The sequence below is a fragment of the Lissotriton vulgaris genome, unplaced genomic scaffold (assembly GCF_964263255.1).
Source record: "Lissotriton vulgaris unplaced genomic scaffold, aLisVul1.2 SCAFFOLD_501, whole genome shotgun sequence".
In the NCBI taxonomy this organism is placed as follows: domain Eukaryota; kingdom Metazoa; phylum Chordata; class Amphibia; order Caudata; family Salamandridae; genus Lissotriton; species Lissotriton vulgaris.
Window position 1 is genome coordinate 167,238 of NW_028251408.1, and position 25,936 is coordinate 193,173.

The 25,936-nt window shown below is 45.1% G+C and overlaps 1 protein-coding gene across 1 annotated transcript in view; it reads right to left on the minus strand.

Annotated features, from left to right (window-relative positions):
- LOC147662904 (uncharacterized) overlaps positions 1–15,918 on the minus strand; it is a 52,999-nt gene extending 37,081 nt beyond the window's left edge. The window contains exon 1 of the transcript XR_015305473.1: positions 15,650–15,918. The gene's annotated coding sequence lies outside the window, so the exon portion shown is untranslated. The remainder of the gene's footprint in view (positions 1–15,649) is intronic.
- Between the last annotated feature and the right edge of the window lie 10,018 nt (positions 15,919–25,936).

Sequence of the window (25,936 nt, forward strand, 5' to 3'; positions counted from 1 at the left end):
ATCGAGGCCATTTTTGTTTGCAAGGTACTGGTCAGAATCCGAAAGCTCAGCTAGGTAAGAGTGTGTGTGCTCAAACCTATGTCTATTCATCCCGGACTTCTCCATCGTTTGTGCCAGCTAAAGGCACATATTTTGCTTGTCATGACAGAGCCTACACATGGTGGCCACCTTATTTTTCAGGAACATGTTATGTGGTGTTTTTGCTTCCCCCTACATACACTACTGCTTCAGACTATCATAGAATGAGATATGGTAGAGGTGTCTTCGATAAGGAAGATACTGCAGCACACGAAGTAGGAGATTTTTTTAAGGGCTTCCTGCCCTTTTGGGGTCCAATGATCAACAGTAGGCATATTCGACAGCTTGTCCGCATTGTTGAAACCACTATTAATGAGACAGCAGATGCTCTTAGTAATGTCACAGCTGAGCTTCAAGCGGACCGCCTTATGACTTTGCAGAATCGTATGGTATTAGACATCATACTTGCAGATCGAGGAGTATGTAAATTAATTGGATCCAATTGCTGTGTTTACATACCAGATAATGCCCCTACAGTGTACCAAGCCATCTCTAGGTTGCATAAGATCTCTGAGTCTATCCATGTAGACGAAGGAGACTGGTCATTGACGGGATGGTTTTGGGGACTGCGGTCTGAATTGTTGCGTAATTACGCCAGACGCTCCTGTTGTGTTTCCTACTTGATGCCGCTAATCCCCAACTCCCCTGTGAACTAGCTACTCAGCAAGGATTGTAAGACACTTGCCAAATCTCTAGTCACCTAGGGAAAGGGGAAGTGGATTGACAAACAACAGAAGAGAAAACAACGTTGGTCTGTCTTCTTTCAGTCGCTGTTTGTCATTCGAGTGTTCTGGGCTGGTACGAGTTGGCAACCTTTATGAGACTCTGGACAATACAATAATACAAGCACATTGTCAATTCCTTGAACCTCCTAAATTCTGGTGTATACATATGACAATATTCAAGAAACCAACTAACCGTTAAATGAACCAGCCCTTGTATACACTCCACTGGGTTTTGAGGTTATGATTCTCTTTTACCTTTGAAAAGAAGCAGTCATGACGTTAACTAGAATTCCTAGAAACTTATTCCTACCACATTCTACAACTTGGTTAATGAGGTTAGTTAGTGGATCAAACTAGCACACTTGCACACCATGCACATACCTGTGAAAACCCAGTTGCAAGGCTGGAATGTGGATTCTGTTAAAATAGGAAAAAAGAAAGAAACAACCAAACTATCTGGTCTCTCTTACAATTATATCAGTTCTTACAATCAACTTATTGACCTCATAAGTCGCTTTTTGAACTCAAGTTGTTTAAGCATTCACAAAACCTATGTTACAATACTCTTCGATTTGGATTGGCATAGGCTTGTTTGATTTACAGGAGTCTCTTTCAAATAATCATGTGTCCTTGAATCCACTCAGTCTAATCTTGAATCCTGGTTAACTCCTTTAATACACGTGGGCTAACTTGCCACCTTTAAATCACTCGCGAGAAATTGTCTTGCTTTTAAATCAAGTGAAGTTGCAGTATTATTTAAACAGAGAGAATGTGAATTGTTTCTGGTTGCTTAGCAACTTAAATTCTTACAGTCCTTTCTCGCTGTCCGCGGCGATCCGATGACGTGTCCAGGCCGCCCCAGAAGTCCGATGAGCAGGAAGCAGGAAATCAGGAAGTCCTTGCCAAGATTCCGATGGCGGACGTCTCGCTGGAGCAGGAGGAAGAGCCCAGAAGCGTGCCCCAGGTGAGGAGAGGGGAACGAGAGGCAGGGAACAGCAACGAGGGCTCTTCGGGGAAGGGGCTCGAAGGAAAAGAGTCACCGAATGGAAGGCGGGGTCCCGGCAGTCGACAGGAGCGCTTGGCACAACCAGCAATGAGACGAAGCACCGTCTCGAGAAGCGCTCCCCTTAAATACTCTCGGCTGGCTTACAGTTGCACTTATTTACATATTGTTCACGCGGAGCGCCGAGCACGTGTGCCGTAAGCCTTCCAGAACCCAGGGGAAAATCTTCTCTAAGATCATACCCAACAAGCATTGGCAGCAACAATAAATACTGACTACTGCATTACAAGGAGCATGATCAACAAGCATTGGCAATGTTAATTATAGCACAACCTATTACCCTTAACAGACCTTAGGCAATTCAAGTATGATGCAATCTGAAACACTCAACTGATGCTAGCTCTAGTTCCTCTAACAGTTCCCCCCCCCCAAAGGTCGTCCCACGGGGCGTGGTTTATCCGGGTGTAGTGCATGGAATGATCTCACTAATCTGGGGGCATGTACATTATTCGCTGGTTCCCAAGAACGTTCTGAGGGGTCGTACCCTTTCCAGTCAATGAGATAGTAAAGACGACCTCGAATACGTTTAGCATCTAAAAAAATTTTAACTTCATATTCGAGATGGTCTCCCACTATGATTGGAGGAGGAGGATTATCAGGCCGTGTATCGGGGTCATACGGCTTCAGGAGGGATACATGGAACACAGGGTGAATAGCATATTCTTCTGGAAAAGTCAACCTAACGGATACTGGGTTAACAATTTTTTCAATAGGAAAGGGTCCTAGGAATCTGGGTTTTAATTTCTTGGGATCTTCTATTTGAATATTTCTCCTGGAAAGCCAAACCATTTGCCCTTTTTGATACTCAGGTGCAGGAATTCTATGTTTATCTGCTGCGTGTTTCATCCTGTCTTTGCTTTTCACCCACTGTTTTTAAGCACGTTCTTGAATATCTAGCAATTTGGTTAATCTATCCATGACTGCTGGCATGGTTCCTTGAGTTGTAGGCAGAGAAATGGGAAGAGACCGAGGATGTTGTCCAGTTAGGAAGTAAAAAGGCGAACAACCTAAGGCTGAGTGTGAGGTATTGTTATACGAAAACTCAGCCCAAGGTAACATCTCATCCCATCGGGAAGTGGTGGTGGACAACAGACAGCGTAAGCCTTGTTCAACAGATTGATTTACTTTCTCGGTTTGCCCATCTGTTTGTGGATGAAATGAGGAGGACAAAGCCAGTTATATTCCCAAGTGTTTACTGAGCTGTGACCAAAACATAGATATGAATTGTGGACCTCTGTCTGAGATGATTTTACTCAGTAAACCATGTAGCTTAACTATTGTGGACAAGAAAATGGTACTGAACTCCATAGCGGTTGGTAATTTTAACAATGGAATAAAATGTCCCATCTTAGAAAGTAAATCTACAACCACTATGACTGTGTTAAAACCATTAGAGTTCGGAAGATCGGTGATAAAATCTAAGCTAATGGTATGCCATGGTTGAGGGGGTAGATCCATTGGTTGAAGTAACCCCATGGGAGGTTTGTGCAATGATTTCTGCCTAGAACAAACTGGACAGGTTCGAACATATTGTTGAACATCTGGGACAATCTGTTCCCACCAAAAATATCGTTGGCATAATTCTAGGGTTTTATTTACTCCCGGATGTGCGGCCATGGCTGAGTCATGGTTCCACTGCATGATCTTTTCCTGTAATTCTTTGGTAGGAATGAACAGTTTGTTTTGATGAAAGAAAACCCCCTCATTAATTGTATTTTTCTTTTTGGCTAACCATTTGTCAGAATCATGGAATTGGAGCTCACTTTTTACCAAGTCAAGGAAATTGTTTGTGTCCACTGCGACTACTAATCTTTCTTTTGGGAGGATACTTGGTGATTCTCTAATCTGGTCATTTTCTTTTTTACATACTAAACGAGAGAGAGTGTCGGATAACAGTGGTTTATTTCCGGGCCGGTAGGTGATTATGAAATCAAATTCGCTGAAGAATTGTAACCACCGCATTTGTCTGGGTGTGAAAGCTTTTACAGTAGAATAAAATTGAAGATTTTTATGATTGGAATACACTGTTATGGTATGCTTGGCCTCCAATAAATGGTGTCTCCATTCCTGGAAAAAATCCTTTATCGCCAACAGTTCTCGTTCTGCAATTGTATAATTCTGTTCTGCTTCTAATACTTTCCTGGAATGAAAAGCTACTGGATGTAAGTACCTGAGTCAGGGTTCTTTTGTAGTAGGACACCACCAAGTGCAGTTTGAGAGGCGTCTGCCTCTACAAAAAACGGTCTATCGGGATCTGGATGAACCAAGATAGGTGCCGAAGTGAATGCCTTTTTCAATGAAGTAAAGGCATTATTTGCCTGTTCTGTCCAAAGAAAAGGTTTCCCTTTTTTCAGTAATTGTGTGATGGGTACAACAATGTCAGAGAAACGTGCAATAAACCGTCGGTAAAAGTTTGCGAATCCCAGAATTCGTTGTACGTCTTTGACTGTCTTGGGGATTGGCCCATTAAGGATTGCATCAACTTTCCTAGGGTCCATATGGATCCCTTTTGGTGATAAGCAATATCCTAAAAATTCCACTGAGTTTTTGTTGAACTCACATTTTTCCAGCTTTACGAATAATGAATGTTCTCTCAACCTTTGTAAAACTGAGCAGACGTGTTGAATAAGATCTGCTGTATTTTTGGAGTATATTAAGATGTCATCAATATACACAATACAATAAGTGTCCAGAAAATCATGTAACACTTCATTAATGAAGTACTGGAATGCTGCCGGAGCATTACAGAGACCAAATGGCATGACGGTATATTCGTATAAACCAAACTTGGTCCTAAAGGCCGTCTTCCATTCGTCTCCCTCCTTAACACAAATCAGGTGGTAAGCTCCTCTAAGGTCTAACTTAGTGTAAACGCTAGAGCCCTTTACCCGATTCAGTAAAACTGGAATAAGAGGGAGTGGATATCTGTTCTTAATAGTCGCCTTATTGACTGCGCGATAGTCTATGCAAGCCCTCAGATCGCCCGTCTTCTTAGCTACGAAGAAGAGTGGAGATGAGACTGGGGAGGTGGAATGTCTAATGAAACCTAGCTCTAATAGCTCATCAAGATACTTTTTCAGATACTCATTTTCTGGTTCAGTAAGGGCATAGACTCTACTACACGGTAGTACAGCTCCAGGTATTAAATCGATTCGACAGTCATAAACCCGATGAGGCGGTAATGTAGTGGCTTTCACAGGGTCAAAGACATCTGAAAAGTCACTATAACTAGATGGAAGACTAATGACTTCAGAAGTAGCAGTAGCACAGAACAAGGGCATTACCGGGTCTTTGGTTTCTTGGTAACAATGTAACTTACAATGAGAGGAGTCTAAAGTCACTGTTCTTTTTTGCCAATCGATCTTGGGATTATGTAGTTCTAACCAAGGAATACCCAGAATAACTCCAAAGGTAGGAGTATCAATCAGGTCAAACACAGTGTGCTCTGTGTGACCATTATCCGCAACTATAGTCAATGGCTCGGTATTAAACCTAATCAGACCAGATGACAACGCGGAACCATCAACAGCTCTGACCGGTTCAGGTTCCTTCTTAGGAACCTTAGTCAAATGTAACCGTCGAGCAAGTTCCAAATCAAAGCAGTTTCCAGTAGCACCTGAGTCAAGAAGCACTGGAATGCTATGTCTTTGCTGAAGAGATAATATAAATATCATCCTTACCGTGAAATGTTTTGGGAAACCAGAATCTACATTAGTAGCATAATGTGAGATCTTTTCAGTAGCCGTTACTCTCGGGGAATCGATCTCGACTTTCTCCGAGATCCCTAGTTTTCCGACTGTTCATGAGGGATGACATCAAGTGCTAGGGCCCTCTTTTGGGCCAGTTTAACAGTACAATTCTTTGCGAAATGTCCTGACTTTCCACAATAAAGGCACAGCTTCCCCTTACGTCTCCTTTCCTTTTCTTCATTGGTTAAAGGCCGCCTGACTCCTCCTATCTGCATAGGTTCTACTGAGGAAGATTTGTTTTCGGACTCTTTTTTATCGACTCTGAAATGCAGATTTCTAATGTCTCCCTTAGGTCTTTCATTTCTACGTTCCCCTAGTCTATGATCTAGCTTAACCACCAAATCCTGAAATTCTGCGAAGTCATCTGGTAAATTAACAATGTGGGCCAAAGAGTCTTTCAGGTCATCCCTTAAACCTCTATAAAATAGAGAAATTCTTTTTCCTTCAGGCCAACAAGTTTCAGCTAGAAGCCTATTAAAGGTGGTAACATAGGAAATTAAGTTTTTTGATCCCTGTCGCAAATTTAAGAGTTCGTTATCTGAAGCTTGGATGAACACATGCTTAGCAAATAAATTTGACATTGCTGCCTTGAAATCGGTCAAATTATGGAGGAGTGGGTCGTCAGTGTCATACTAAGGGCATGGCCCAATTGGCAGCTACTCCTCCCAAATAAGAAATCATGAAAGCTACCTTGACAGTGTCATTAACAAACACCTGGGGTTTACACAAAAAGTGCAACTGACATTGACTTAAGAAGGAAGTGAACTTACTACTATCTCCTGTGAATCTTTCAGGATTGGCCAGAGGAACAGGACTGGGTGTGACGACTGTGACCTGTACTGGAGGCTCAGTAGACTGAGTACTTGAGGAACCAGTCTGGAAGGCTGAGGAACCAAACTTGGAAGGAGCTATGATTGGTTTTTTGTCTGCAGAAGTGTCCCTCCAAGAAGTAAAACCTGCTTTAGTTTTGTCTAACTCCTGCCTAAGGAATTGATTCTCCATTCGCAACTCCTCCATTTCCTCAGCTAGTTTTTGTACCAACTGGGTGAGCTGTGGAACATCCATGGGAATGAATTAACGGAATCAAGAGGAAACAGGGTGTGTGAGGCTTCGTCTTCTGTTGCGTAACTACGCCAGACGCTCCTGTTGTGTTTCCTTCTTGATGCCGCTAATTCCCAACTCCCCTGTGAACTAGCTACTCAGCAAGGATTTTAAGACACTTGCCAAATCTCTAGTCACCAAGGGAAAGGGGAAGTGGATTGACAAACAACAGAAGAGAAAACAACGTTGGTCTGTCTTCTTTCAGTCGCTGTTTGTCATTCGAGTGTTCTGGGCTGGTACGAGTTGGCAACCTTTATGAGACTCTGGACAATACAATAATACAAGCACATTGTCAATTCCTTGAACCTCCTAAATTCTGGTGTATACATATGACAATATTCAAGAAACCAACTAACCGTTAAATGAACCAGCCCTCGTATACACTCCACTGGGTTTTGAGGTTATGATTCTCTTTTACCTTTGAAAAGAAGCAGTCATGAGGTTAACTAGAATTCCTAGAAACTTATTCCTACCACATTCTACAACTTAGAGGTTAGTTAGTGGATCAAACTAGCACACTTGCACACCATGCACATACCTGTGAAAACCCAGTTGCAAGGCTGGAATGTGGATTCTGTTTAAATAAGAAAAAAGAAAGAAACAACCAAACTATCTGGTCTATCTTACAATTATATCAGTTCTTACAATCAACTTATTGACCTCATAAGTCGCTTTTTGAACTCAAGTTGTTTAAGCATTCACAAAACCTATGTTACAATACTCTTCGATTTGGATTGGCATAGGCTTGTTTGATTTACAGGAGTCTCTTTCAAATAATCATGTGTCCTTGAATCCACTCAGTCTAATCTTGAATCCTGGTTAACTCCTTTAATACACGTGGGCTAACTTGCCACCTTTAAATCACTCGCGAGAAATTGTCTTGCTTTTAAATCAAGTGAAGTTGCAGTATTATTTAAACAGAGAGAATGCAGGTTTGTGAATTGTTTCTGGTTGCTTAGCAACTTAAATTCTTACTGTCCTTTCTCGCTGTCCGCGGCGATCCGATGACGGGTCCAGGCCGCCCCAGAAGTCCGATGAGCAGGAAGCAGGAAATCAGGAAGTCCTTGCCAAGATTCCGATGGCGGACGTCTCGCTGGAGCAGGAGGAAGAGCCCAGAAGCGCGCCCCAGGTGAGGAGAGGGGAACGAGAGGCAGGGGACAGCAACGAGGGCTCTTCGGGGAAGGGGCTCGAAGGAAAAGAGTCACCGAATGGAAGGCGGGGTCCCGGCAGCCGACAGGAGCGCTTGGCACAACCAGCAATGAGACGAAGCACCGTCTCGAGGAGCGCTCCCCTTAAATACTCTCGGCTGGCTTACAGTTGCACTTATTTACATATTGCTCACTCGGAGCGCCGAGCACGTGTGCCGTGAGCCTTCCAGAACCCAGGGGAAAATCTTCTCTAAGATCATACCCAACAAGCACTGGCAGCAACAATAAATACTGACTACTGCATTACAAGGAGCATGATCAACAAGCATTGGCAATGTTAATTATAGCACAACCTATTACCCTTAACAGACCTTAGGCAATTCAAGTATGATGCAATCTGAAACACTCAACTAATGCTAGCTCTAGTTCCTCTAACATGAATGGGGATGGAAGGTTTTGACATTCCTTGATATGGTTTTAGCCATCCTTTTCTCTTGTTGTCTTTGCATCCAGTGTGGTCCCGTCATTTGTAGTCTTTGTGCTACTATGTGTGTTCGGAGATCTGTCCCGAGAGAAGTAGAGAATAATAAAATGATGCTACAGCAACATCTTGATGATCTAATGAATATCGATATAGACCTAGATTCAGATTAACATGAGTCTTAGGTTATTGCCTACGTAAGGGCAAAAGGAGGGTCTGAGGTTCTGTAATTCTCGAGTCTGACTCCATTTTGTGTTGCCCTCATGTAGGCCTGTAAAGGTAGCCTGGCGAACAAAGTGGCCTGGCCTTTTCAGTTCATGTATACATTAACTAGGTTTCTTTCGACTCTGAAATGAACTGTAAGAAACTGACCTCTTCACCTGAAACTGACCTCGCAAAGCCAATCTCCCTGATCGATCTTTGTCTGAGATTGCCAATCAATGTTCAGGACATCGTTAACCTTTTTAGTTTCCTTGCACTTGTCTTATCTTGTTCAGCATCTGTTACTGTTTCTTTTTTATGTTTCTTCATTACATGGGTTATGCTTTCCATTATAGGTTTGTCAAGCTTGTGGAGATTGAATTTGGGACATTCCTAATAATTAACTTTTGGGTTGGGATACTGTAAATTGAGTTTTTGCTATGTGATACTTTGTTTGAAAATGTAACTTATTGGTTAGAATTTTGTGCAGTGGGTGTACATTTTTAATGTGAATATTGGGTATAAAATGAGACGTCTCGCCTTAATAAAATAGGCAATCTCCTGAGAACCTACTTGATGTACTTCTTGGACAACTGTGCTTAGCTGCAGCTAATAAACTTGGTTTTCTACAACAACAGAGTATTCCGTGTCTCTGTGCAACAAGGCAGGTGAACTCGAAGATTTCAGGCGTGCCCTGCGCCGCCAGGCCCAAAGGCCCGGTTCTTCAGATGACAACTGGAAGTAACAGATTGTATTTCATGGAATGAAAGAGAGTATTGGTCAGTGGTGCAATTTTTAAGAACTTTATTGGGTTTTTTCAAATGCACAGTGCAGTTCATAGCAAAGCAAACAGAGAAAAATACCACACAGTTTTATACACTAGATCCAATAAAGTGTGTGGCATAGTTCATGTGTCAAAGCAAACATTTTAAGGAAAGATTGCGCATTTTCCTATGTATGTGGGAAATTCCTTATATTTAATATGGTTTTACATCTTCGAACAAGATTGAAATTGTGGCCCAAATTAGGTGTAGAGTTTCTGGTTTAAGAGTACAATTGCCTCTTAAAATATTACGTTTGCGGACTCTGTCAGGCATAGATACTTGGGACTGTCTCTTTGTTTGTTGCTTTATTGACCACCTCCCTCTCTCTATCAATTCAATACTTTGTTTCGCATACAAGTGCATAAAAGTGCATAAAACATTTACAATAATTGAATTAAAAGACATTAAATATGAAATAGTGCCAGTATAGGGATAAAAATATATTACAACACTACCAAGCTTGTTTTAGATCAGCAACCCCGCAACAAATTGACTTAAAAAATTCCTAAAAGGCAATCCGTCATAAGTAAACTGAATAATCTATTGTGTTTCTCTCCAGATGGTCAATAATCCTATATTTCCACCATAACCACTTCATCTATCACTGGACACTCAACAACACCAATAATAGTCGACCATAAAAAAAAACCTCCCTCTCTCAAGTATGATTCACTTAAAAAAAATAAACAAGCAATGGCGTAGCCAATAGGTCTCGCCGACGGGACCTAATAAGTGTTTAGCCATGCAGGAGAATAGGGTTTGAGCGCAGGGGTGGGTTTGCTAAGACTAGCACTAATCTTTGAAGCTACTGTATGTGGGGTCATGCTGCTGCAACACAAATCAACCACCAACAGAACCAAGCAGATCCAGGCACATGTATAAGCATACACACTCGTGCAAGCAGGCAATGAAGAGGGAGCATGCGGGCACCTGATCTGCCAGCCAGAGTCTGTGCCCAGCTCCTCGTGCTGCCCAAGCAGAGCCACCCGCACACTGCCCCAGATGCCTTAGGCACGTCTCTTTTATTACCCGGAGTGACTAAATCGATGATATCATGGATAATGAGACAGCAAGCACTGTGGCACTGTTTATTGTTAATTGGCAGCTCGCCTTTCTTTTTTTTTAAATGATTGTCGCCATTGCTAAACTGGCAGCCAGTGCCCATGCCGGGGAGAGGTTGCCATGCCAGGCACACCATGGGAAGGCTTTTACAGCAAAGGTGACAAATCTCCCTTAAGGGAAGAAAGAGAGAGATGGGTCCTGCAGAAGAGGCAGCGTTTTCGGACATCCCTTTCCCCAGTCCTTCCCCTCCCCCTCCTTCTCCTCACCAGATCCGTTACCCCAACACTGACACCCCTTGTGTACCGACTTGGCAGACAAGCATTGGCAAAGCCAATAGGTCACACCTTTTGGCTTTGCCAATGGTTTTTGCTGACTCTGTTCAGCCTTTTAATAAACAGTGTTGTGCCGCGGGTGGGCAAGGGCAGGGGAGCACCTCACGGGCCGCCGCAAGTGAAGAGGCAGGCGGAAACAAAAAAGAAATGCAGACACCGGGAGGAGGGCTGGAGCATGTTCAACACAGACAAAGGAGGGGGGCAAGAGCAAAGGGTATCCGGACAGCGGGGGACGATAGCCTGGTGAACACGGACAAAGGGTGGGGGGTGGGAGCAAAGTAACAGGAAATTAAACAAGTGCGCCGCTAAAGTGAAAGTGACTGCACTGTGTTTAATTAGTAACCTGATCCAAAATGAGGAATGCAACTGCCACCCTGCGCGCCGCTGCTCGCTCCCGAGAGCAAAACGAGGTGGGAGTGAAGCTTTGAGAAGAGGTGGGACATGCACCCCCCTTTGTCCGTTTGTGTGCTTCCATTATTGGAAGACACATGCAAAGACCAATCCAATGTGTGGGAGGAGTCAGACCCATACGGAGAAGTTTAGAGTGCTCACAAGAAGCCTCCCATAGAGCTAGGCTCGACCTAAAAAAGATATTGTTGAAACAAGAATTCCTAAGAGAGAGCAAAAGTAAGAGACACCGCTTGCCTCCCGCACTGCGTTTTTAAGCTCTTTCAAACACTTTACATTGTACCTTTCTCATTTTAAAAATACCTTACTCATTTGTACATTGCTTATTTGTACTTACATGCCACGGGGCGATGTTGTCATACAAGTTTGGGGTAGCTTTTAGTTTTTAAATTTACTGGGGGGTATACAATTCAAATTTGCTTGAATACGATTTGGATTTGCTTGAATTTGAATCTGCTTGAATCACTTTTACCTGCATTCAAATGGCGGTGGTGTAACTCCACTGCGAAGCTTTCGCTTCCCCGCTCCAGTGTTTAGCAGTGGGCGGGGCAGCTTACTCTTTTCTCTTCTAACGCTTCTTAAGATGTTCAAAGTGCAGATGTGCCATTGGTGTACTGAAGGCGAGCCTAAGGCAAGCCCATCTGCAGCCATCCGGGTTCCGTAAGCAACCAGATTCTAGCACATCAGACGACGTCAATGGGAATAGCAATTGCTCCTGCTGCAGATAATGTCTTACCAATGCCCAGTGCTTCAGGGGCAAAGAAATGCATGTGACAAGAGAGATCACTTATGAAAGGTCTGCAGGTTAAACCTTTCAGCACAATCTAAAGCACCTGAAAGAGAAAGGAATCTAGACTCTTCATGAAATACACATCAACAACAAGAGAAATACCGACTGAGAAGGGCTCCTCCACCAGCCCCATGCATGGTCAGGACCGCATATTTTCTATTCACTACAGATTTGTTACTAAAGATGACTGCATCAAAGAGCTGGTACTGGACGTCATTACTGATATAATTGTTTTCTAGGTTGATACAGTCCCCATGTTTTGTCTGCAGCCCACCTTGGTCCAGTTTGATATCGCTGTTTGACGATTACCTGGTCTTCTGAAGTACTTCCTTTGCCCGTTGTTGCTGCCGCCTAGAGCCTCCTGAGATTTGTGGGCTCAATCCTTACATCAAGCCATCCACGCGCTTTCCTCGCGGACCGCGGACTGCCGGGGAACTACATCCCTCAGAAGGCAGTGCGGTCTCGCGGGAAGAGGAGCGAGAGGACCCGCGTCACCACCACATAAATCTGCCAGGAGACCCCGCGGCGCGGGACGCTGTTTGCCGATTACCTGGTCTTCTGAAGTACTTCCTTTACCCGTTGTTGCTGCCGCCTAGAGCCTCCTGAGATTTGCGGGCTCAATCCTTACATCAAGCCATCCACGCGCTTTCCTCGCGGACCGCGGACTGCCGGGGAACTACATACCCCAGAAGGCAGTGCGGTCACGCGGGAAGAGGCGCGAGAGGACCCGCGTCACCACCACATAAATCTGCCAGGGAGACCCCGTGGCGCAAGACGGGCTCGGGCTCGCCCAGGCAAAGCCCGGGCCAAGGGCGGGCACGTCTGGGCCCGTCCTGGACCGTTCAAGGCCTGGCTGGGCCACCCCCATGCCATTCCAAGGACAGCTGGACCCTGCAGCGGTGAGTGGGGTTTATTTTTTAAAGTACCTATTGAATTGCTGGGGTAAAACACACCCTGGGCAAACGAAATCCAACCGCCACAGCTCGTAATGCTACGTCTATAGATACTATGTTGGAAAGGGCGATGGACATAGTCAGTACCGAGATCGAACTGACAGAGAGACGTTTATCCCTGGGTCTCACGAAACCCCAACCTGCAGTACTAGTTGAGAACACTGATATAAGTGACCCTCAAATAATGGTATACAATGAGGCTGACCACTGTCAACACCCATTGATTGGAGATAACTTACTGAACGTGGAAGGCTCTGACCATATAGGTGCAATAGTGTACTCTTTATCTAGGAGCTGCCCAATTGACATTACAGTTTTGGTTAATTCAGACATATCCCCTAACCCTGAGGTATGCGGAGTGAAAAGGAAGAGGAAGGCGGTGAAACCAGTTTGCGCCAAACGGAAAAACATCCACGCTTGAACTCAAAATGCACAACATTGAATACATGGATTAAGGGGCTGAAGGCCATGGTAGACCCAATCCCTAGTAGTGACTCAATTAATTTAGTTTCATTGGATGTTTTAAGTATACACACAGATGGAGTCCACACAGGCTGCTTTTTCTAATTTTACACTTGGGGACACTGCCATAGATAATATTATAGACACACTGTATGAACGTGATAAAGGGATTGTGGATAAAAGCTTTGCAAAACTATGGAAGCGTCTAGATTGCCTGCAATCCTTAACCACTAAGGCAAAATCTCCCTGTAGAGAACCTAATCAGCAGCCTTAAAAGGCCGGTCCCCAGGGAAATTTAGCCCAGAGTGGGCAATATGTACCTCAAACTGCAAAGTCGTTATCTGCCCCCTGTGATATTAACTGTAAAACGAATGATTCTGCAGCTTTAAAAAGCATGCATTGGACCTGCTAATATTCAAAACATGAGTGTCATTTGTGCTCATGACGTCACGACAGTCCGCTCGAATACTGTCGATATTAATATCGGCAAACATGTTGAGCCAAACAAGGATGTTTTAAATCTTTTTAAATCTACCTCCAGAATCTTGCCCGTATGCTTTGGTTCTTGCAGGGGTACCTCCATCAGGGAAAAACAAATTAGAGTCCTGGGAACAACTTCGGAACAAAAGTGTGGATTGGTACAGGAGGTGGGATATACATGATAGTCGAATGGTACGAAGGGTAGGCTGGGTGGGACCAGCAGAAAAAACTATTAGGGGTGATTGTATTGTCATCAACTTTCGCCGACCAGGTATTGTTAGATCTATACTAGTTGTTAGAGAGACTAATTGCCCCCTACCCACAAACATATGTACACGACCCCTCGGCTTCTTTTACAGACCACCACCGACACAGTGCTCATTCATTAGCCCATTTTCCCAATCGGTAAATAGGTTCTCTCCCATCTCTGACCTAGACACCCTTGATTGACCTTTTTCTAAATCTCAACCGACTGTTTCTGTATTCGCGGCACCCATGGAGACTCCTAAAATTAATATTGACACTGAGGTGGAAACTGTTTCTCCAAATGATCATTCTGACTCATTACTACTGGTGCTGAGCTGGAATGTGGCTGGTCTGGCTCCTAAACAAGACATCGAAGAATGGGTTAATATGGTAAATACATTTGATATCCTTATGTTCCAGGAGACCTGGGCAACTAAAGAATTATACCTAGAAGGATATGAGTGCTGCAATATTATACCCCCTCACCCCAAACACGGTAGACCCTCTGGCGGTTTATCAATATGGGTCAGTATCGCATCAGGTGGCAGACCGAAATTAATTCCCATTAGAAACGCTAACTTTCAAGTACTGATTTATACACGGGGGTTTCTATTTGTTTTATTAATTTTTATAATAATGACTTCTAAACCACACCTAACGTTAATTTTGTTAATCTTTTTAACTTTATTTCAGACACGAATAATCTACTGGGAAAGCATAAACCGGTTGGGATATGTTTGGGAGGTGACTTTAATGCGAAGGTAGCAGGGGGAAATACTGCGAGTCCCACCCAGCATATCTCAGTTAATCCATGTAAGAGAGGACACAAATTAATAAACCACCTATCAAATAGCAGCCTTTTAAATGTTATGGATATTGTTTCTGTAAATAATGGGGAAAATTCAACACCAACTTATAGAGGTTTTGGTCGAGCCTCAACTATAGACTATGTTTTTATATCTGCCCCATTAGAAGATCATCTGGTTTTGGCAGAGGTTAGGGCATCGACTTTTGGGGATCGCAATCCCATCTTAGTCTCTTTCTGGGCAGCCCCGAGACCCAAAACTAGAAAGGAGGCAGGGGCTGGCAATTTAGACATTTCCACTGATAACCTAAGAGTTAAATGGAAGGGCATGGACTGCACGAAGGTGTTCCAAAAGATGGTATAAAACTATCCATCACTCTGTGATACTTGTCTCACACTGGCTAACCCTACCCCAGAGGTAGTCTCTGCTTTTATCTTACTATGCGCAGGTATTAAAGAACTAATCTCCAGACCCGAAGCTACACCTACACCCGACCCTAGGTGGTTTGATAACATTTGCTCCAGGGCTAACAGAGAACTCAGAGCTGCCCTATCAGCTTCCCCTAGAGATCCTAACCTCATTAGAGTACTAGGGCACACTTATAAAAGTGCAGTAAAGCACAGGCGAGATGAGGCCCCCGGATAGAAGAGCTCAGCTCTGCCCGGCTCCTGCAGAGATTCCCTCCAGGATTATTCAGTCTATTTTTCCAAACACTGCAGAAGGTGCTGACAATCTCCTACCTGAGCAGAGACCCGTGCAGACGTGTCCAGGCTCTCTCCTCCTCCTGGGGGCCGGGGGGGGGGGAGGTGGGAAGATCTGGGGTCTGAGGGGGGCAGTCTGAAGGGGGAGCAGGGGCAGATCTGGGCTCTGAGGGGGGGTGCCGGGACAGATCTGGGGTCTGGGGGGAGCGGCAGGTCTGGGGTCTGAGGGAGGGGTCTGTGAGGGTCTGTAGATGGCGGTAACTGCCCACCAGACAGGGCTCTTTCCTCCTCTGCAGCAGGCTGGACACACCATGAGTGCTCTTTCTGGTCCCTACACGCCGGGAAAGAACGTGCATGTGCGTGATCCAAAGGATCAGAATCAGCTTCCGGCCTGGCCATTGTAATGTCAGCCAAGCGCATTGCTTGCATGTGTGTTATCTCTTTGTACCATACGTTATCTTAACAGCATCTATCTAACATTTTCTAGCTTTACAATTGCACCAAAATACGTTCTTATTAATGTCATTCTGTTTTGAAGGCCCTTGGATTTCTACCCATGGGCTGTGTGTGGATGCGAATCATTGGAAGAGATTTCTAAAGTATCAGGTTTTTAATTAGTTATGCCACTGATGGCCGTACGAACCACATATTCCTAAACATATTGGGGTGCATTGCAGTGGCGGCTTGTGACTTTTGAAAGTAGTGGGGTGTAAAAGTTGGGGCTAAGTGTTACATCGGAACCAAGCAAAGCCTGATCAACAAAAGGGGATTTGGGGGTTGTCCCCTCTGTGAAGATGTTTAAAAAGAGTGCACTTTAATACAAAATTATTTTACATGCAATTAGACATGGGGTCACAAATTTAAAAAAGTTCTAGCAACTGCCTCCTTAAACTGACCGACTTGCGTGCACAACTGTACCTTTTATAATGTGTATATGTAATTGTGATTGTGTGTACATGTAGTGTGTATGAAGCATGAGCTGCTGTACTGTACCTGCTATGTGTGTGTAAAGCTTGTGCTGTTGTTGCCTGACTGTGCATGTCATATGTAAGTGAGCGAGAGAGCGAGTGAAACTTTTTCTGATACTGATGTGTGTGTGTGTATCTGTATGTTTGTGAAAGCACATGTATGTGCAGCACTGCTTCTGCCAGAGGGTGCTTGCCAGTCATGTGTGTGTGTGTGTGTTTCTGTATGCTTGTGAAAGCACATGTATGTGCAGCACTGCTTCTGCCAGAGGGTGCCTGCCAGTCGTGTGTGTGTGTGTGTGTGTTAAGCTTGTGCTGTTGTTGCCTGACTGTGCATGTCATATGTAAGTGAGCGAGAGAGCGAGTGAAGCTTTTTCTGATACTGATGTGTGTGTATGTTTCTGTATGTTTGTGAAAGCACATGTATGTGCAGCACTGCTTCTGCCGGAGGGTGCCTGCCAGTGTGTGTGAGTGTGTTTCTGTATGTTTGTGAAAGCACATGTATGTGCAGCACTGCTTCTGCCAGAGGGTGCCTGCCAGTGTGTGTGTGTGTGTGTGTTTCTGTCTGTTTGTGAAAGCACATGTATGTGCAGCTCTGCTTCTGCCAGAGGGTGCCTGCCAGTCATGTGTGTGTGTGTGTGTGTGTGTGTGTTTCTGTATGTTTGTGAAAGCACATGTATGTGCAGCACTGCTTCTGCCAGAGGGTGCCTGCCAGTGTGTGTGAGTGTGTTTCTGTATGTTTGTGAAAGCACATGTATGTGCAGCACTGCTTCTGCCAGAGGGTGCCTGCCAGTGTGTGTGTGTGTGTGTGTTTCTGTCTGTTTGTGAAAGCACATGTATGTGCAGCTCTGCTTCTGCCAGAGGGTGCCTGCCAGTCATGTGTGTGTGTGTGTGTGTGTGTGTGTTTCTGTATGTTTGTGAAAGCACATGTATGTGCAGCACTGCTTCTGCCAGAGGGTGCCTGCCAGTGTGTGTGGGTGTGTGTGTGTGTGTGTTTCTGTATGTTTGTGAAAGCACATGTATGTGCAGCTCTGCTTCTGCCAGAGGGTGCCTGCCAGTCATGTGTGTGTGTGTGTGTGTGTTTCTGTATGCTTGTGAAAGCACATGTATGTGCAGCACTGCTTCTGCCAGAGGGAGCCTGCCAGTGTGTGTGTGTGTGTGTGAAGCTTGTGCTACTGTTGCCTGACCGGCTGCTGTTCTGTGTGGGAGAGCAGAGTGAAATGGTGAAGCTTCTGCTTGTTAGCGTAATAAGCGAATCTCGAGATGAATGTTTACACTACACAAACACTAAAACTGCTGGCCACGGACACTGCTTGCTGCTTTACTCACCAAAACACGGGGTGTGCAGCAGCGCCTACTAGTGCCTAGAGAACCTGCTCTCCGGTGCCTCGGTGACGCTGTCGAGTGGTGAACCGCCCTCCTCATACCTGACTCTCGCAGGGCTGACTCTACCTGATTATCTGCTCTGAGGGGTTGGAGGAAGTGAGTTTCCAAAGGCCACAATTAAGAGGTAGCCCCATCACTCCTCTCAGCGAGCCCTATGTAATTGCTGCGCAGTTTGGCTTTTTAAACCTTTCTTGGGGAGAGAGAGGCCCTTCATTACCAGGTCTTAAATACTTGTGTCAACTGATAAGGGGGAGGCGTGAAGGAGCCAAGCCCAGGAGCTGTGTGCTCTGCCCATCGAGGCCTCTGCTGCTGCCTGGCACCGCGGAACAGCTTTGGGGACGGATCTAGGAACCTACAGCCTACCAAACAAGCATTAAAAATGCAATAGGTCTCTTGCTTTGCTATACAATACCATTAGAAAAGCAAATGGCTTTAACTTAAGAAAAGGCGAAACCTATTGCATTTTCAATGCTTGTTATCGTATTGCCTCAAGGAATGGACTGCCACCAACCGCCTTCGCATTAGTTAAGAACCTTGGAGCTGTAAGTCTAGCTCAGCTAAGATGACAGTAGCCTTCCTGAATGACCTTTAATTTGAGATTTAGTGCCTACCTGCCCTGCCCGGCGTAAGGTCCATTTATCAGTGCAGCTTTTCAACGCAGAGGTCTTTACTCTGGATTTTCTTTTAGCCCTTTTAGTTCCCGAGTACCACAAGTCAGCATCTAAAATGGTGTAACCCGGCTAGAAGCTGTGGCCACACCTTGCCCTGCAGAGCAATTGGAAGCACTCGGGGGAGGGGGGATGGGGACCACCGGCTTCACCAGGCCAGGTGTGGCGTCTTTTGAATGATTATAGCATACAGCTGCATAGCATAGTAAGTGGAAACTTCAGAAAAACTTCAATCAAACCACCTGTAGCACATTATACAAAGGGCATTTTCAACGGACACAAAATACCCAGAGATTCATTTTCTACAAACCGCTGAAGACCGCCCCATCTCTTTGCTTCCTGCACTAGCAAAGACGCTGGAGATCCATCTTAACCAGCATTTGGCGGCATTTTGGACTCCTCGGGTCTCTTAGATCAATCCTAACATGATTTTAGGAGAGGCCACAGCACGGAATCGGCCCTTACGATAGTGCTTGACAACATCGCACTGAGGTCGATCAGGGACACACTGCCCTTCTGATCCTATTAGATCTGACAGCCGCCTTCGATACCCTATCTCCCTCGGTTCTTACATCTCGTCTGAGGGAGATGGGGGTAGATGGCGCGGCCTTCAGTTTATTGGCCTCTTTTTTGGATCAGAGGGAGCAGAGGGTCAAGCTGGGAAAATTTCTATCTCCACCCACTCCTGTGCAATGTGGGGTCCCACAAGTGTCGGCATTAAGTCCGACCCTGTTCAACATCTATGTGGCCCCACTTGCCAGGCTTGTGAGATCGTTTGGGATGGAGGTAGTCTCCTACGCTGATGATACTCAGATCCTGGTGTCCCTCTCTCATTCGGGGAATGCCCCATTCATAATTTTAGAAGCTGCATGGATGCAGTTTCTAAGTGGATGATTCACAATTCACTACAACTGAATGGGGAGAAGACCGAGATTCTGGCCTTTGGTGGAAACTCTAACATCTGGACAGCCGAATGGTGGCCTCCCTCGCTTGGAGTCTGTCCCACACCAACAGACTCTGCGAGAAACCTGGGAGTGATGATTGACCCAGCTCTTTCAATAACACAGCAGGTAAACAGGACTGTTGCTACCTGCTGGGGCATCATTAAGATTCTGCGGAAAATTAAACACTACCTATCTCCTCGGGCTCGCAAGCAGTTTGTTGTTGCACTTGTCGCTTCGCGACTCGATTATTGCAACACTCTGTATGTTGGCGTTAATAAAGGGCTGGTGCAGCGCCTTCAGACTGCCCAAAATGCTGCGGCCAAATTTGTACTGGATGCTCCCAGACGCTCCTCCGCCACTGCCACGAGGAAAAGCTTGTCCTGGCTCCCCATCGAATCCAGGATTGCCTTCAAGACTTTGTGCTTGACATATGGGGCACTTGCTGGTGAGGGGGCGGGTGGTATAAGGAATTTGTTGTTTCCTTATGCACCGGGTAGAGACCTCCGTTCATCAACTAAGAGCTTGTTGGTGGTGCCCCGTGTCCGAAGAAGTAAATGGGGTGGTAGGGCGTTCTCAACGGTAGCACCTAAGCTGTGGAACAGCCTTCCCCTTGAAATCAAATCCCAACTGTCGGTCCTGGAGTTTCGGAAAGCTTTGAAAACATGGCTTTTTTCAAAGGCCTATCCGTAGTATTGTCAGCTGGTTAATTTTGATTTTGTTTGGTAGGCGCCTTGATGCCTTCGGGCTTAGTAGCGCGTTACAAGACTTATTTCATTTCATTTTCATTTCATTTCAGAAGCCTGCAAACTATCACACACAGTACCCGCCTTAGCACGAAACACCAGCACGCCCGCTCTTACGTTTGAACAACTTAGATGGACTGAGTAATTCATCCCAAGCCTTTCCAGCTGTTGTGGCCTCAATCAATGCACTCTATGCATACAGAACATCCTCAATGTACACTGATCGAACACTATATCAATAGCCCAGTGTTCACCAAACACATCAGTTTCACAATGGTGGCAATAAACAACAACTGCACATTGATTTCCAAAGACAGCATCAAATACTGCTTACCCAAAAAATCCCTTTGCTTAAACAAGGCCATTATGGATTGCGCCACAAAATAGATATAACACATCGATTTACAAATATTTTTCTATCACAAGTTATATTTAAAACAAGCATTTGCAATGCAATAGGTCTCGCATTAGGAAAGTTTGAGTTATTGGTATTGTAAATGACAATCTTTTTTATTTATGTGTTGGTTTTGAAAATAGCGAAATTAATAGCTTTGTCATTTACAATGCCAATAGTTTTAACTTTCGCAAATGTGACACCTATAGCATTTGTAATGCAATATGTGTTGTATTTACATGACTTAGATGTATTAATATTACAAATAACAATGGCTTTTACTTTTTTTAATAATTAATACTTAAATAAAAGTTATTGTAATTTATAATGGCAATAGCTTAAACGTTTGTAAATTTAAACTTTTGGGAAGATTATGTTCAGTGTATTTTATTGTGATGAAAATCCAAGAACAGAAGTGAAATATTAACATCTTTTTGTGACATTTCTAATAAAGCTTGAAACATTGAGAGAACATATTAGAACCAGTTGTTGTTGAATGGTTGCACAGTGTGATGCTGTGGCGTTCAGTGGTGCTGAGTGATGCTGTGGCCTTCAGTGGTGCTGAGTGATGCTGTGGCCTTCAGTGGTACTGAGTGATGCTGTGGCCTTCAGTGGTGCTGAGTGATGCAGTGGCATAGTGGTGCTGAGTGATGCTGTGGCCTTCAGTGGTGCTGTGGCGTTGAGTGGTGCTGAGTGGTGCTGCGGCATTGAGTGATGCTGTGGCGTTGAGTAATGCTGTGGCATTGAGTGATGCTGTGGCGTTGAGGGATGCTGTGCGCTGAGTGGTGCTGTGGCATTGAGTGGTGCTGTGGCATTGAGTGGTGCATGGCATTGAGGGGTGCTGTGGCATTCAATGGTGCTGAGTGTAGGAGAGTAGGGTCTGCTTTCCTATGGTCACCCCACTTTTTGCTTTTTGCTTCACTGGTTTTCGACTTAATGTGGCTGTGGGCCTGCTAATCAGACCCACAGCCCTGCTGTTCTCTCTCTAAATTTCACACCATGTACTTTAGGTACATCACCAATTGGGATTTGGGTCACTCTTGTGAGTCCCTGTACAGTGTAACATAGGTACCCAGGGCATAGGTGCACCCAAGGCCTACCAGGGGCTGCAGCATATCTTTTGCCACCCCTGGCTGGCCATCCAATCTGACACAACTGGCTGATCACTCAGCTGGGGCAAGGTGGTGTAATCACCCCTTGCTTAGGTATAGTATCCCTATATCTAACCTTATATCTAGACACATATACACCTATAAGTCACTCCTATGGAAGGCCTTAACAATCCTGGAGGCAGAGTGCTTGGTTTTATGTGATATGAGGCTTTAGCATGAGCTGAGCCTGTCTGCAGCTTTCGGAACCATGTCCTTATAGCTGTTCTAGGATATAGCCATACCATATACTCTTAAGTGCATTATGAACATCACTGTTAAATGCTAACTTTGATTGGCTTTAACAAAACATGTTGTGTAAGGTGTCATACGCTTTGGAATACTACCCCCTCACCAGTTCTGGTGACAGGGGTAGCATTCCACCCTTCTAGAGGGAGAAGACATGTTGTTCCTACTAATCCCAGTTAAAGTTAACCAGAGCCTCAGCATCACAAAATGGATGCTGCTGCCACAGACACAAGTCTGACCTCCTGCTACTGGGAGTCCTCCCAGCGAGGGAGGCTTGGACAATAGGTTTCCTGTCACAGGGAGGTGCTAGCGCCACCCCAGACAGCCATAGTGTATTGAGGCAGGGAGGGCTGAATGAAAGGAGACACTGCCTGGGGCACACAAGGTGTCCCATGCATAGTCTTGTTGAAACCAGTTACTGGGGCACTCCAGCCCCAGCTCTGGCACAAAACTGGACAAAGGGAAAGGGGTGTAACCACCCCCTTCCCTGGTCCCACCCATAGGAGGGACCTAGCAGGTAATCCAGCCCCTAGATTTGGTATATAGGTAGGAGCTGAGTCCCAAGACTTTAGATTTATCGTGACTGAAATTTTAAACAAAACTCTGAACCTTCGACATTCTATCTGAAGAAAGAAGACTGAAGAATCTCCCTTGTGGTCAAAGAGTGACCACCCTGTGCAAGCAGGCACCATCAAGCGCTCAATGGTTTGCTTTGTCGTCGCTCCCGCCAGAGCCCGAACACAGAGCCTGACAAGACCCAGACTTCCACACTTCCTTCAGCCCGATCCACAGCCACTGCAAAGCTGAGAAGCGTGGAGGAGACGCGAGACGTGGGACCGGCCATCTTGGAAAGCCAGCGAATTGCTTTCTGTGCAACTTCTGAGGCACCCTCGAAGTTGTGCGTTGGGGATTGAGAAGCCTCATCCCCGAGCACCAACTGCACCGAAGATCAGCCCTCCACACTCCATGAGTTCTATGTGGGGCCCTTCTGCATTTTCCTGCTCGACGTGTCTGTCCGGTCACTTGCCCACTGGCTAGTGGCCTCTGTGACGACGAAACTATGAATCTACAATGCTGGTCTGGTTGCTCCAGACTGGCCCCTGCTTCCCTGAAAAGGAGAAGTCCATCAGACCTTGCTGGTCTGATCAAGAAGCTCTCTTCGAATCCTGCGTGGGTTGCCTTTGCCAAGGCTTGTTGACTCCAATCCGGAAGCCGACACCGCCGACAGTGAGATCCTTTGTGGGACAGTCCGTGCCCAGCTCCTGGTCATCATCGACACCTCCTGGTCCACGTGGCAGCAGAGACAAGCTTCACGACATCACCTGATTGCTTCCCGACATCGCCTGGTTCCTTCCTGGTTCCATCCTGGTTCCTGGCTAGTGACCCAGAGTCTGTCCCCTCTGCTTTCAGGTACTCTTCATCCTCGATCCGCCCTTGAATCCAACCAGACACTTCTCTCCTGGTCGCCTGCAGCCTCTTTCTCCAAGGCTCCGTAGGAAACAGCGACGAAACCCGACACACTTTGACACCTATGCACCCGCTTCCTGTGGGTGAGGTAACGCGAGTACTTCGGTGCTCCTGCAAAGAGTAACAATCCTAGTGTCCTAGTTTCAAGTAGATTTCTCCTACTCCAGTCGGAAGTGACCTAAAAGAACTAGTTTCCAATTCTTTCGTTCCCATTCTAACTCTAGGGTAACCCGCGTGTGAGTTCAGACACTGCACACGCTCCCCTTGGGCCACCTGCTTCCTAACCCTTTGTAGTACAGCATAGCCTCATCGATTCCCTAGGCCCTAGGCCTATCCTTTGTTTGTGACGTGGTTCTTATACCACTATTTTAGTATATGGTTTGAAGTGCCCCTAGGGCATTACTGTATATTGTACAACGTATGATATGTTATATTGAGTATCTTGTTATATGTTTGTGCCTCTGACCTCATAAAGAGTTCAGAGGATTAATTTAGTAATAAATACATATATTTTATATATCAAGTCGAGTCAAGTCAAAAAGGCTTTATTTCGATAAAAAGTTATCATAAAAGCTTCACATAAAACACAAGTACATTACGTTTAAAAAGAAAGGCAAAAGCAAGCAAAAACAAGCAACAAGAATTTATAAGCAAACGAAAAAAGAATTTTTTTAAAAATTGCAATATTTTTAAGAAGAATCATTCCATAGTTAGTTTAAAAAGGAATTAAACAGTTAATTTTAGCCTTTTAGTTCTGATGGACCAAGCCCATGATAAGAATTTAGCTAGGGCGCAAGCATAGGTGGCGCGACTATCAGACATTAGTAGGCGTATTGCGTCCATGTGGCTCCTAGTGCCCAGCTGCCGGCATAAGTTTTTGAGCCATACCCTCCTGGGTAGGGCATACTCTCCACATTCAAACATGAAGCGTGCCACTGTCTCTGGTCTATCAAGACATGCTGGGCAAAACTCTGTAGTTTGTGCAGGGGATTTCCATCGTGAGGTAAAAGAATACAAAGGAAAAGTTCCTGCTCTAAATTTAAAATACAGGGCCCTATCAAAGGGTTTTTCGATAGTGTCTAAATATAGTTCCTGTTTTGGTAAGTCCTTGAACTTCAAAAAGTCTTCAGTAAGTCTGCCCAAGGAAGTACTGGTATTCCTTTGGAGCGAAATCCAGTTCCAATAAAGTTTCTTTAGAATTGCCTTTGGGGGTGAAGATCTATTTACCCACGCGTCGTTTAAGCCCAGGTTTTGTAGCAATGTTTTCATGTCTCTCAACCATTTGATTTTATGCCACCCTGGTAGTGCCATAATTTCTGAAAGACCTTGCGCGTATTTACCAAGTTCCTCCACTCGCCACAGGCGTGCCCATAGCAAAAGTGGACGGAATTTTGCAAGATCGTCAATTGGGCGACATCCTAGGTCCATCATTAGCGGGACCGTAGGAGTACCCTGTGGGAGTGACATAATTGCTCTACAAAATTTCTTCTCTGATCTTGGTAGGTCGTTGGTGATAGATGAACCCCAAAGTTCTGCCCCGTAAATAGCAGAACTAACCCCTTTAGCTGAGTAGATTTCGAGGACAACAGCTATCAGTCTGATTGAGCAGGAGCGTTGTTCTTTTAGAAGGGCTCCTGTTATCCTCTTATGGGTTAATAGCATTTTGTCCAGGTGTGGGGTCCATTGCATTTTGTGTGATAAGCGAATACCAAGATAGTCGAAGACTTCTACCCTCTCCAAGGGTTCCTCATTCAGAGTGGGGGAGCGGACTGTTTTTTTTGGAGGATTCAACACAAGGTATTTTGTCTTGCTCGTGTTAATTACCAGGCCTCGTTTAGAGCAAAAGGATTGAAAGTTATTTAGGAGCCTTTGGAGGCCTATTGGGGTTTTTGATATTAAAAGCGTATCATCCGCGAAGAGGAGGGTAGGTATACGTTCGCCAGCCGGGGATGGTTCGTCTGAAGGATGTTCCCGGAGATGCTCGACCACCCCATTGATGTAAAGGGAAAAGAGGGTGGGAGCTAACACACATCCCTGGCGGACCCCTCTCTCAACCGGGATACTGCTTCTTTTTTCCCCTCCTGGGCCCCACCTAATCTGGGCAAAACTATTTTCGTGTAGTCTGACGAGTAGTGAGAGTAAATAATGGGGCAATATTTTATATATATATAACCTGTGTGGTGTCCTTTCACTTGGTATTAAAGGGATTGCATATGGTAAAACAGCTGGCTACACAAGCCCTCTTGAGTTTAGCCTAAGACTGCTTTGTCCATGCTACCACTAGGATAGCTGGTCTATAAGGTTGACTTTACAACCATCACCATGAGGGTTGTTTGGACTGGTGCAAGGTGCTCACTAGAAT